The following is a 14,606-nucleotide window of genomic DNA, read 5'->3' on the forward strand; positions in this document are numbered from 1 at the left end:
CGCCGCGCCCTTCGCGGGCCTCCCCCGCCGCGAGGGCAGACCGGCCCCAACGGCCCCTCAACGGCCGCGGGGCCGCGCGCGGGTGGGCAGGCGTGGGGGGGGCGGAGAACGGGGACGTCCCACGGCACGAGGCGGACGCGAGCGGCCAGCCCGCGGAACACGCCACCTCCCGCCCYACGCGCCGGAAGCACGGCCCGGCGCGGTGGAAGTGACGCGTCCCCCGGTGCCCTCCCGCCGCGTGGGGCGTGACTGTGGCGGGCACAATCTGCCGGTGTTTTGGTTTTTTTTTTTTCAAACGCTATTAATTGTTTATACAGCGATGGCGCAAGTCGTGTTTGTTGCTCTCAAAATGCTAAATGCATTTTATTTTCTGTCTTACTAATCTGAAATACTATGAGCACAGCAAAGAGCTGTTTCTGTTCTTTTTTGCTTTTGTTACTCTTCCCTTATCCATAGGGTAGTACTTGTGTTCTTGTAATCGTTTCTAGCTATGCGGCTTCAAATGCTAGAAGAATGTGCGTGTCTTTTGGTCTAAGTTCTGGCTTTCCCCACAGAGAAAGCCATCAATTTGATTTTAGAATTGTTACTCAGCTTTATTTTATGCAGCCAGTTCTTCAAGAAGCAACAGAGCAAAGCTCTGCTAGGTCATGGATTAAACTAGAGGGCCCAACTCTTGTCACCTAGAGCTAAAAGGTTAAATAACTGGTTCCTTTCTGTGCGATATATATATGTGAGTTTCTTGTTGGTAAAAGTTTTATTGGCCTACTTGACATACCTACACACCTGAGCCGCAGTTTGTGGGCACTGGTCCTAGGCCATTTGCTATTCATGAAAAGAATTTGGGTCCATCAACTTTGTAATTGCTCTTCTAAAAGTTGTGGGTTTCTTTTAGGTTGTGCTATAGCCTCCCACTTGCCAGCCTAAATAAGTGCAGCTCCCAGAACCATTCAATACGAGGCAGGTGGTCTAAGACTTTGACAATTTTGGTAGCCTGTTTGTGGATCCTTCAGTTTGACCACCTGCCTCCTTGACTGGGAGGTCCAAACTGGACACAATATTTTAGGTGCCGCCTATCCAGTGCCAAGACAAGGGGAATTAAAACTTTCTTTGATCCTCATTCCTTCTAGTGTAGTCCATTATGCAGTTGGCCCCACGCTGCTGGCTCACATTCAGCTCGACGTCCTCTGACTCGATTCCTAGAGCCTTCTCTGCAGGGCTGCTACTCAGCTGGCAGGCTCCCTGCCTGTGCATGCAGCTGTTCCACCCCGAGAACTGCAGATCTTTGCATGAGGTTTCTGTTTGCCAGACCTTCAGCTTTATTGGGATCCCTTTGGATTGCACCTCTGTTGTAATGCTTGCATCAACCACTGTCCTTGATTTAATATTGTTCACAAATTTGCTGAGGATGCATTGTGTCTCATTATCCAGGTCATTGATGAAGTTTTACAACATGAGTTTCAGCACTGACTATTGAGGTACTTCAGTTGTTACTGCCCACCTACTGGACATGGCAGTCCAGCTAATTTTCAAACTGTTAGCAGTCCATTTGTGCAGCCCGTAATTCCCTAGTTTCCAAATGTGAATGCTCTGGGAGATGGTGTCAACAGCCTTACTAAAGTAAAGCTACAAATTACCCACAGTCCTTCTTTCATCCACTTAGCCAGTCATTTCATTGTGGAAGGCAATCAAGCTAGTCAAATATGATGGTGGTGTTAAATCTGTGTTGACTGTTCTGTTTACCTTCTTGTCCTTCAGCATTTGAAAACAGATTTCAAAAGGGTGTGTGATTACAGTTACACTCGTAATATCTATAAACACAATAAAATTATCTGGCAGTATGGTCACCAACAGAGACCTTCTCATAGAAAGGGTTATTTTAAGTATTATTCGGCATACCTTTTGTATAAATGGCTTTATAATAATTATGCACTATTCATAACTTTTGTTCTTTTGTCTGCTTCCCCCATCTGTTGCAGCCCCTCTCTTTTCTTTCATCTTATGTTTTCTGTCATCTAATAAGCTTTTGGAACTTTCTTGTCCTTTTTTGGTACCAAATTGCTCACCAAAGTGGCTTGATTCCTGACTGTAACACCTCAGTGCTGCTGCAARACATATAATACTGTTTCTTTGAAATATTTATTTATTGGTATTATGGAGGGACCTGCTGTCTTGTATGACTACTCCATTGCCAGTGTACAGCTGTTCTAGCCTTCTCAGCTTTATAGAATTTTAGAAGCATAATTATTATTGAATTATTCCCAGATGTTTCCATGTGTTAATCTTTATTAGGGATTAATAGATTAATATTGTCTTTTCCAGGTATTTTTCTAGTTTATATTTTTCCTAGTTTAGCTTTTATTGCTGCCTGCATGTTCTACTGTTTTTTTCTTTCTGCTTGAAAATTGCATGAAAGATTCACAGACCTGGGAAAACATAGGTAAGCCTAGGGTCACTAATTACTTGGTTTACATGTATTGGCTTTCTCTTTCTCATTTGCTCAATCTAATCAGAATTTCAGCTGTAGCCGCATAAAGTATTTAAGGAATGCCAGCAGACCACTTAACTGAGAAAACTGCAAATACTTATATCAGGTTCACAGTCTAGAGTTGTGCTGAATAAAGCAAGACAAGGAGGAGAAAAGTATTTAAATAGCAGGTTTAAAAGTATTTAATAGCAGGTTATCAATATAAAATAAATACATTCTTCATTTTAAATTACAATGATTTGGCCTCAAAAGGCTGCATAAAAGTATCTGATAAATAGTGAAGAGGGTGCAGGAGTTCAATATATACCAGCATGGGAGCATGTAGTTTCTGAGTAAATTTGCTAGCATAGTTCAGTGCACTCTGCTGAGCACATTGAACTTGGGTAGTAATGGGATACGGAGATCTTACCAGCAAATTCGTGATATTATATAGGGGAAGAGAAGCATGTTCTTGAATGGAGAATAAATGTGACAAGGGCCTTGAATCTAAAGTGATGAACCATAGCATACAAATGAGGAGTATAGCAGCCGTTTTTGGAGGAAAACATTGTTTCTGCTCTACATGGTTAAATCTGATGCGCTACAGACATTGGCTTACTGAAGTGTGGTAATGCGAAACAGAAATCAACACTGAGAGCCATCCAATAACTGCTAAATGAATATTGTCTTCACTATCCCAAGAGATAAGAATAACAGCAATCTAAGAAAGCTCCCTGTCTATTAGCATGAATTAAACTAATATGCTTTACATAGTATCCTAAAATATCACTACCACAGAGCAATGTACATAGATAAAAAGTCTGAATAATTCCAAAAAAACAACTCCTGCAGAGGTAGCTGAATCACACATTCAAAGTGGCAACACACATGGTTCATTCTGTATAATGACATGCACAAAATTGTATAGGCACACAAATATCTGCAAAAACAAGAGTTGCTACAAGCCAAATACCATGACTAAAGATTGCACCTTCATTCCTCATACCTACTCCTTAGAGAACCAAGACCTGTATTTGCTCCACCTGCAATCCAAGCCGGCTGAACGCGGCTCTGATTCAAGGAACTGTGCTCGAGTAGTCACTACATGAGCTCACACGATGTATCTTCATGCTGGAACTCGTTCTTGTCTTACTGGTACGGGACACCTACAGAGCGAGTGCTGGTCTGTAAAAAGACTGTACAGATAGATCTGTCCTTGTTGTTAAACTATTAGCAAGTCCATATATTTTAGAATTCTAAAATAAAAATTGGAAATGCAACTGCTTTTCAAATACACCCCCTGTTAATGTGAATGCAATATATTAAACATAAATTCAGATTGGTGTTATTTCAATAAGCCAGGATTGAGCACAGTAAAAATGACAGGTAAAGTCATCTATCTTTTCAGCTTGCATAAATATATGAAGGAAATATTAAGATCAGCTCCATGTACAATGGAGTACATTTACTAGAACAATTATGGAAAGATGTCCAGTTCAGCAAAATAATAAGTGTGAAAGTATCTATGTGACAGCAAATTAGTAGCATAAATATAATTTTTCAAGTGATCCATTTAAGTGTCGAAATGTGATGGATGTACATACACAATCAGCATTTCCTGTACTTCAAAAGCCATTAGTTATAATGAGGATAAATTAAATGTACCTGTCATTAGCTGGATTGAGTAACATTGAAACCAACCACATAAATAAATTCAAATATTTACTGATTCATTACTGAAAATGTGAAAACAAAATATTAACATAAATTTGTTGTCTAATTTCCAAGATACATATCTCATTATAGCCACACGGGTATGCAGCACTGAATGTCCTATCAATAATTGAGTTGAAGAGATAATGTCGTTTTGTCATAATTTAAAATCAGTCAGTGTTATGTGTTGTTTCTTGACAGTTGTGTTCACTGGAAGCAAATATGTTCCCTAATTGTAATGGTGTCATAGTCTGTGTTTTAATAGGGGTGCTTTATTTTCTCATAAAGTAACAAAATTGTAAAAGTAAGCATTCACACATTCAGTGATCTTAGTCATCAGCTAAACACCCATAAGTGCAACAGAGTATGGAATAGCATACATGAATAATAGCACGCAGTGAATAATATAAAAGGTAAACAAGCATTTCCCCTGATAGTAAAATATGAGCAGATTAAATGCAGCTAAGATTTCTTAACGTAATATATATGCATGCACAAGGCCAAGCAGATTGGTAATCAATGGTATCTGTGAAACACAGCAGAAAGTATACTACTTTCTATTCAATTGGGAGCACGCTTCATTTGAAAGCAATCTTTGGTAGCACTGTGAGTCTGCGGAAATGTAGAAATAAAAATAGAAAGGTTTCACAGTGGTAGTGAAAAAGAAAAGCAATTTCTTATGTCATTTGTGAGGATTTCTGTGACAGGAACACAGGTAAACCATGAAATCAAATATTTCTAATCTCTCCTCATATAGTTATTGTGCAAATGGAATAAGCATGAAAAAAACCTTCTCCTGTCACTGGGAAGCACAGCTGTGAGCAGATGCTTAAAGGGAGTGACTTCACTTAAAGTCAACATTAGTAGAAGTTTCCCCTTTCTGTAAAATATATTCTCCCAAGCCAAATTCACAGGCTTTAAATTTGCATAGGAATTAACCGAATTGAAAGGACAAAATCTACCCTGAAAAAAAAAGGCAAACAAAACTGGCCTTAATGCATTTCAGCCTTAGAACTCCTACCGGAAACACTTTATATGACAGGTCACTAATACTCATCTTCTGTATATGTATATGTATCCATGGCACAATGAGGTGCCTGAAGAGGTACCTGAACTAATGAGCATGACCTGCTAGTTAGCCTCTTAACCAGAAGATGGGTCACCCAGCTGTTCTCAGGTTAGCTATTTGAGTTAGGCCCTTGCTGTCCTTGGGAGGACAAATATCAGCAAATACTTTTTTTCTTTTTCTTTTTTTGCAATCAGGATGCAGGCTCATGTCCATATGGTACTTGTCCTTGTAGCTGCTATAACCATTTCCTAATCAAAAATTATGACAAAGGAAGAATGGTGCAAAGAGACAGCAGTGGCTGGAATAAGTATTTTGTCTTTTCATGTTGACAGTGAATTTATGTTTTGGAGTCTTTCCTTGACATTGACTTGTCACATTGCTACAATATGTTAAGTTGTGCTTGAAAATGCAGCCAAAACTTTTATTTCTCATCACTTTGTAGTGATGATTGCTGAACATTTCTGTTATAGTCACGCTGACATAAATAGAAAATAAAAATGCATCTCTTGCCTTAAAAATAAAATAAAGCAAAAGAGATAGCTAGAATCTTTTTGTCTGAGAAGCTTATCTTCAAAAATCATAGCAGAAACAAGCAGTGATGCAGTCTGTGAAAGAAAACACCTGAGATTAGTATAGTCTGTCTAATAAAAAGAGGAAATGGGACATTTCATTTTTTCTATGGTCATGTGAAATTATATGCTTCTAGGTTGTAGCCTAGAGAGGAAAATGAAAGTATAGTGAAATACTTAATTTAACAGAATAATTGTTATTTTTCTTTATATTGGAAAGCTTTGTYGCTTTAGACATTCATCTTCTATATTCTACGTGCTAGAAAGTCAATGTTTTAAAATTATATTCTAATTACTTCTCTGGGTTCATAATTCCAACACATTTTACTGAGTTCTGATGAAGACTATTTCTTCCTCTTCCTCTCCCTCATATTAATTTCTTGGGATGTAGACTGTAATTAGCAACTTTACATGAGTTTACCAATTTAATGGAAAATTGCCTATTTTAAGATTTTCTTGAGAAAGCTTAATGAATGCTAACTGGATTCTTATTCACTTGATTTGTGTTTACAAAGTAGTTCAAACATGTTTAATGGGTTGCATAATTTTAACAAACTGCATATTGAGAAGAATGCTTAAAGAGCAAAGATTACTGATGATGGGAGTTTTATTGCTAATGAAGTCTCTTCTGCATAGTAATGTGGCATTTWAAAGTGTTTTCACCCTTGTATTATCCAGTTAATTTTCCAGGAATGTTCTAAATCTTAGAGAAAATTTTGTCAGTGTAGTAATACATATAGCATGCTGAACAGATAAATTGAATGTTTAATAAAGTAAATTGCATTACAGGAGACATGACCCTGAGCCAAAGTTCAGTCTAGACATTTCAAAATACTGAAAAAAATTTCATAGTTACATGGAGAAAAAGGCCAAAAAGGAAGATGTCCCTTATATTTCACTTGTACATAAAGTTTCTAAAACTTTCTGGATTTAATTCTTCTTTGCACTAGTATGTGATTATTAGTAAAAAGCATGGAATTTTGATTTAGAAGGCTGTCAGTGATGCAGAACCCTTCTCCACTTTGGACGGTTATTCTAACAGTTAATTTGTTTTAAGTCTTTGAAAAAAGGGATCTGCTTCTGTTCTGATTAGTCTATTTTCAACTGCCAGTTGCCAAGACTGAAAAGACCATTCTCAAAGTTCATCTCCTATGTAAATTGTCACATGGTCAGGAGGCCTCTTTTAATCTCTTCTTTGCAAGCCAGGCTAAGTTTCTAGAGTTTTTGATCGAAGGAGTTACATTTCTCTTATTACAGAATCACAGAATCACAGAATGGGTGAGGTTGGAAGGGACCTCTGGAGATCATCTAGTCCAACCCCCCTGCTCAAGCAGGGTCACCTAGAGCACRTTGCACAGGATYGYGTCCAGGCGVGTTTTGAATATCTCCAGAGAAGGAGACTCCACCACCTCTCTGGGCAACCTGTTCCAGTGCTCTGTCACCCTCACAGTGAAGAAGTTTTTCCTCATGTTCAGATGGAACCGTCTGTGTTTCAGTTTGTGCCCGTTGCCTCGCGTCCTGTCGCTCGGCACCACTGAAAAGAGTCTGGCTCCATCCTCTTGACACCCTCCCTTAAGACACTTGTACACATTGATAAGATCCCCCCTCAGTCTTCTCTTCTCTAGGCTAAACAGGCCCAGCTCTCTCAGYCTTTCCTCATAAGAGAGATGCTCCAGTCCCCTAATCATCTTTGTAGCCCTTCGCTGGACTTGCTCCAGTAGTGCCACATCCCTCTTGCACTGGGGAGCCCAGAGCTGGATGCAGTACTCCAGATGTGGCCTCACCAGGGCTGAGTAGAGGGGGAGAATCACCTCCCTCGACCTGCTGGCAGCACTCTTCCTGATGCACCCCAGGATACCATTGGCCTTCTTGGCCACAGGGGCACATTGCTGCCTCATGCTTAACTTGGTGTCCACCAGCACTCCCAGGTCCTTCTCCGCAGAGCTGCTTTCCAGCAGGTCAACCCCCAACCTGYMCTGGTGCATGGGGTTATTCCTCCCCAGGTGCAGGACCCTGCACTTGCCTTTGTTGCCTTTATTGTTCTTCTTTCATTTCTCCCTAATTAATTCATTTTCTTCTCATATCTGGATAGTGTTCTACTTATGATTTATTTAGCAGGAAAATTTCTAGTGATATAGCCTTCCCTTTCTCATTATTCACCCATTTATATGTTCAAGGATGGATATTTTTGCCCCCTCTGGCCTCCCAGGCTGTTCAAGCCCAAAGCTTCTGCAGTTAGTGCTGCCACCGCGTGGGCGGGGACTGCTCCCTTTGTTCCTAGGTGTGTAGCTTTACATTTGGCTGCATCATAAATACCTGGTTTGGTGATGCATACCTTACCATAAAATTCAGATTGCTTTGTTTCTGTGGCTTGTCCTTTTCATTATTTAAACAGTCTTCATTTTTTGTGTTATTTTTAAGTCTATTAGCAATTGGTTTCCTAGAGATTATAGACATTAATGTTAAAAAATGTATACTTCTACTAGAAACACAAGTACTTGATCATTTCCTCTCACCATACGTTTTGAGACCTAACAGTTAGACTAGTCCATTTAATGTGCAATGTAAAAGTTGTTTTGTTTCTTAATCAAATATTGCATATTATCAAAGTCACACACCATACAGAAGTCTACATATTTTATATTGAGAGTCTTTTCTACCCCCTCTGTCAACCTAACTTGTAACCTCATTTTAAAAAAGAAATCAAGTTACTTTGATAAGATATATTTTTCACAAATCCAGGGTGATTGGCATTGATGTGGGAACAAGAGAGAATTCAGGGAGAAAGATAAGGGGGCACACAAGAAAAACAGTACGTGGCAGCCAAAGCACACCACCCTTTTGCAACATGAGTAACGAACTAGCTGGTGAAGGCCAGACAGTTTGTTCCAGCTGCACAGCGGAGGAGGGAGCGATATGGAGGTATCACGGTCCACCCCTGACCACAAAGGGTTGCATCCCAAAAAATAATTGCTGCTCACAGACTAACGGTTGACCTAGAGTACCCCCAGCCTCATTATCCCTGCTTACCATATTAAAAATCATGCCCTTTGCTGCATAATGATATGTAAATAAGGGGGGCATACCCCCAACAACCGCGCAAATGGCAATCTGGCCAATGAAGTATGTCTGCCGCACTTCCACATCCCCTTCAGCAAATATAAAACAGAGGATAGCTCACTAAAGTTTTTGGAAGGGAAGAAAATTGAACCCCCGTCCTGTTCACCGGAGACTGCTGACGAGCGAGCCTCCTTCTCCCTCCCCCAAACAGGGACGCCTCTTTGGTAAGACTTGTGCCTCCGACAAACATCGGACGTCACCCAGGAAAATATATTATTATTGAAAGTGCTTAATTGTTAGTTTGAGCTCATAGAAAGAAAATTTGTAGCAGCAAGTGCATTTATCAATGGCAATTCCGAACCTGTTGTATCTGTCGCTTTAATAAAATCTTATTCTTTTTACTTTGCGAAACTGTCTCAGGGAAAGTCCTCAAACAGGGGGGCTCTGGTAGGCAAACGTAAATTATAAAGATAAGGAAGGGCCTTCCGTCCCTCCCTTTCACACAACAGGCATTAATTATGTTATCCTCCTTTAATTCTTAATTAGAGTCCTGTAGCATCCATTCCATTATTTTGCTCATGATTGACATCAAGCTGACAAGTCTATAATTGCCCTTTTAAAAAGCTGAAACACTTCCTTTTTGCTCTCTACCAGTGTTCTGGAACTGATGCAGTGTTTCAGGAGTTACTGAAAAGCAATGTTAATAGTGCACATAGCTTGTCAGTCAGGACTTTTAAAAGTTTTATAAGCGAATTATCTGGATACAGAAATTTTAAAGTTTCTAACTCTGCAACATCTCTTCGTATTGCTGTTAGAAGGTAAAGAATTCAATCCTCATTATTATGTGACATACATATATAAATGTTTCTGTTCTGTATTTGGACAAAAATTAACTGTTCAGTATAATAAATACCATTTTTCATTTAACAAGTGAATCACCTAATGAATCAATGTAATTGAAGGGTTTTTTCTCCCGAAGAATGGATTTTATTACTTAAAAACATTAGAGTCAGCACTTACCATCTTTAACTCATTATGTTTTTGGAGGGCTCACTAGGCAAATAGCAAATCAAGAAATGGAATAGTATTTACCTTGTATTTTTTTCCTTTTTTTTGCTATGGACCAGACTGTATCATAGTTTATTTAGTACAGAAGTCATTTTCACTCTCTTTCCCTTTTCAAACAGCTTTTCTGTTTTGGTTGAAGTTGTGCCCTTTCTATATTTCAGTGAATAAACTTTCTTAAGTATTTGGGGCCTCATAAACAACAAAAACCCCACACTTTTTCTCGCTGCACATTATTTTCCTTATCTTCCATGAAGATGGAGAAAGTATATAACACCTTTAGACTGACTAATACTTTCTTCCAGGTTAATGGCCCATATTTTGCATTTTCGTAGAGGTTTTCAACCATAAGTCGTCAATGGGAACTGTCTTTTAGGACAATCAGTTCTTTGTACTTTGGATGAGACCAGCAAATATAGCATGTTATTTTACATCTACATCATCACAATAGTTGCCTGCAAAACAGGTGATTCAGTGGATAATAGAAAACAGTAGAAAGAAAGAAAGAAAAAAAAATCARTGCTGTATGTGGCCAGAAGAAATAAATACTTTTATTTAAAAATATTTCCTCAGTCAGGCAAAGAGTGAATTAGTCACTGAAGCAGCAATACCTTTCAGCTACAAGCAGTGTATGAGAACAAGCACATACTGGTTATAGATATTTTGGATAGTAGAGAATCTACAACATCAGAGTGATAATAAATTCCACATTTTTTGTCTTATTTCATGCTAAAAACAAAGGTTGTTTTTTTCAAGTTTGCCTTTGATATAAAACTTTAACTGCCTCTGTACACAAACTGATTTTAATTACCTCTGCTTTAGTGAGAGTAAACATTTCTGCTGAATTGTATTCTGCTGTATGCCACGTCTGTAAATTGCAAGACCTGGAGATGTATTTTCCAAATGCCAGAGGTCTACTCAGTGATGCATAGTGATGCTATCCATTTTACTTATTCCTAAAGTGCCATTTCCAGATACTGAAAGAATAAGATTACGAAGTGTGAAAGTCTACGGAGGACTCTCTCCATTTGCTTTATTGTTTGTCTTTGAGATGTCCTGGAGGACAGCCAAATCTCATTAGAGAAGGACAGACCTAAACAAGAGCAGAGGAAGACCTGAGAATCACTAACTATGATACCCAGAAAAGCATTAGTGCTAACTATATAATTTGTAATGCGTATAAAAAATAAGATAAAAAACAACCAGGATGGATTCATTGAGAACAAATTATGTCAATCCAGGATAGCTATCCTTTGAGAGGGTGGTTGGTCTAATGAACACAGAGGAAAACTCACAACTCACTTTCAGTGATTCCCAAGCTCAGGTCTGAAGACAGGTAGGGAACTTATTTCCCCGGTGTCCCTGAGCCTGTATATTTATAGTTAATATCAACACCTACCCTGTCGAACTGCTGCTGGTCCATCTCCACCTTCAGAAGACATAATCTCTGAGCTGCTATGGCCTGTTGTGCTTTTGGGTTGTTTTTTTTTTCAGTTTTCCTAAGGTGTCGGCCTTTGGCCTGATTTGCATTTGAAGTCTGATCATCTCCTCTGTTACTAAGCTCCTCAGGGAAATAGGTATTTCTTTTCGTATCATTGTAAATAAGTCAGTCACTGTCTGCTGCAGCTGGTAGTTCATTAGGGCTCCTTCCAAGCTACACATCTGCTCTCTGTCTCCATTTCAGGGATTCCTTGTCTGTATGCCTTAGGAACAAATTCCGTGTGCCTTATGAAAAATGTGTCATGTTGTGGCATATGGTCACATCCCCATTTCTCCCCATCCCAAGATCTTTCGTTTTCTGTAGCTGAATCCCTTCCATCTGATGCTTAACTCCTAGCTGAGTAGTCACCCTTCCTTAGCATTCACTACCCTTCCTTAGTATTTAGTGGTTACAAAAGCAGTCACAGTCACAGGTTGCTTTAACCAGGAGCATTGCAGGAATGTGATACTGCAGTCATTTTGCTTTCCTCAATACAGATGTCTCAAAGACTTAGCACTTTCCCATGATGGGCCTAGCAGAGAAATAATGTTATTTCAAAACTAGTGTTCAGAACAGCATGATTTAAAAAGGTTTCTGACAAAATGGGGGTATTCCAGAGGACAGGAATAGAAATACTGAGAGGTTTAGAAAACAACTATTCCAAAAATGTTTTAAAAATGGGGTTGGATTCTTCTAGAAAGGAGAAAATTAGGTGCAAAATACAATAGCAGAGCCTCAACACAAAGTGCTTTCCCAAAGGTGGTGACTAGTTGTTTTCTTTTTTCACTTAGGAACATAGAGAAATAAGTAATAAGTTTTATTTTCAGCAAGACCATCAGCCTTTCTCTGTGCTGCCAGCTATAGCCGTTTATCAGAATATAGTGCACAACACAGTGCACAATAAACTGCAAATAAAACCAACACCCTCCTGATGCCCCATGGCTAGCACAGAGGAGCCTCAAGTGCACAGGCTGGGACAAAATCACAGCACTGCTTGCAGGAAGTTTAGACATGGCTTGAGACCAAAGTGCCTGTGTTTTCCGAGGCTCAAAACCACACATTTGAATTTGTGAATTCACAACTGGCAAGCACGACAATGATCACTGCGGCTCAGTATCCTTCTCTATCATCTCACAGGTATCAAACCCTCTACAGCAACTTCATCCTACTGTATGGCTCAGGCAATAAGCTGTCTGGGCCACAGGCATTGACAAAAGAGGCCGAGCTGCTAGAGGGAAGTTTATATATATTTTTAATCCTTCCACCCCACAGATTAAGAGACCCTATGGAAAGGATTTGCGTGAGGAGAGTGGGAAGGCTGTCCAGTCTGTGAATGCATGGCTTGTGCAGTTAGCAATGTGATTGCTCATGCAGAACATATCTGATGAGCTTCTACAGTGCAAATCTAAGTTTCAACATTGCCTTCCAACCCCCTCACAAACATATGATACCATTCAATACTTTAGTGATCCAGGAGCTGCCTGATTTTGAAGACGAACTCCTAGGTTTTTCTCTCAAAAAAGTATCAGTCAAATCTTACAGCCTAATGCATACATTGTAAATACAGCATACAGTGATAGCAGGAGGCTGGAAATCAGTGGGAGCACTAGCATTTCTTAAAGTCAAGAAAAATAAAGAGGATACGTATGGGTTAATATAGCTAATTTAATTATCCACAAAAAAATGGCCTCAATTTAATTTCCGCGTATGTCTGTCTAATAGAAGAAAACCTTACATAACTCAATGGGCCTAACTCACCTTTATCTTTCTATTGATTAGATATATACTTTAAGGCAATTTACCACAGTAGTTGAAGGAGTGAGAATGTAAGAAATGTGTCATTGAGTGAGATGAATGGTTTGCCTAGGCCAATATCCTTTCTTCAGCAGCAGGACATGGTATTTACAGAGAGCAGGCAGCCTGGCCAAGTCCTGCAGCACCTTCCCTTGCCCTCAGTCATGTCCCCTGTTGCCTTCTCTCCAGCCTGAAGAATCCCAGCCTTTTTTAGGTTCACAAGACAGCACCATCCCCTTGATCATTTTTGTTGCCCGTCTTTATGTCCCATTTAACGCTCCAGCTTTTCTCTCATTCTTATTTTCCTCAAGCAAAACAGACAATTTAGCAATTTACTGTTTAAACATGAAGTCCATTATATGGGGTCATCCTGAGGATGAACACAGTAGCCCAGCAAGACTATGATCCATGTCTGAAGAAACAAAATCCACGTTCCTTGCTATTTCTATTAAATTCCCTCCAGACATAGATCAGGCGAAGGCCATTAATCCCTATCTTAATTGCTTTTCTCTCCCATTAAATTGTCTGTGTTAGAAAGCTAGGTTTATCCAGCTGTGGAGAAGGGGGCAATTAAAATCTGTTTGCCAGTTATCCCCTTGAAGGATTTGCAAGTAAAACAAATACTTCTGAGCAGAAGAGAAAGAATTGATCATACTAGACATAAATATTAAGGTATTCCAAAAGGATGGATTTGAGGATTTGATTTTTAAAACCCAGTATCTTGTGAATGAATGTTGGATCCATCCTTTTTTTTTTCTTTTTTTTCCCCCCAAATACAAGAGAAGCATACATTTCTTCTATACCATAGTGCTTAAATTTCTGATGGTTTGTCTGTATAAGTTTTCCATGCACTAGCAATATCTTTGTTGTATGACTTGTCCAGCCAGATAAGTAAACTTCTCTGTTTGAAAATTACACGATACATTTCTGGATACTTCTTCAATCTCTAACAATAAGGAAGAACTGATTAATAAAACAATTCATGGCAGTTTTATCAGTTTTTTTTTTTATATTTTTCAGAATGGAGATTAAAAGGAATAAACTAATATGCAGAAAGCACTCTAGTAAACCTTGCTATAAAACTTTTACATTTTTCCTTTTTTAGTTATCCTAGCAACACAATTTCAAACATTCATATTTTTCTCATTATTCATCTTAATGCTAAAATAAAGTTAGTACTGAACAGTGATCATTTTAATAAACATTTCCAAAAGCACTTCTCCCATTACAAGTTTTGGCTCTGGATATTTGCACACCTATAGTTTTATTTTTATTCTGCTGTGAATCTTTTCTATCTAAGTAAGAGTAAAAATACCTTGGACCTATCTTTGCTGAATTTCTTTTCTGGGTTTTAGCCAATAAATTTTATCTTGTTTCTGTATCCATTCCATA

The sequence above is a fragment of the Apteryx rowi genome, unplaced genomic scaffold (genome assembly GCF_003343035.1).
Source record: "Apteryx rowi isolate R43461 unplaced genomic scaffold, aptRow1 scaffold_398, whole genome shotgun sequence".
NCBI classification, from domain to species: Eukaryota; Metazoa; Chordata; class Aves; order Apterygiformes; family Apterygidae; genus Apteryx; species Apteryx rowi.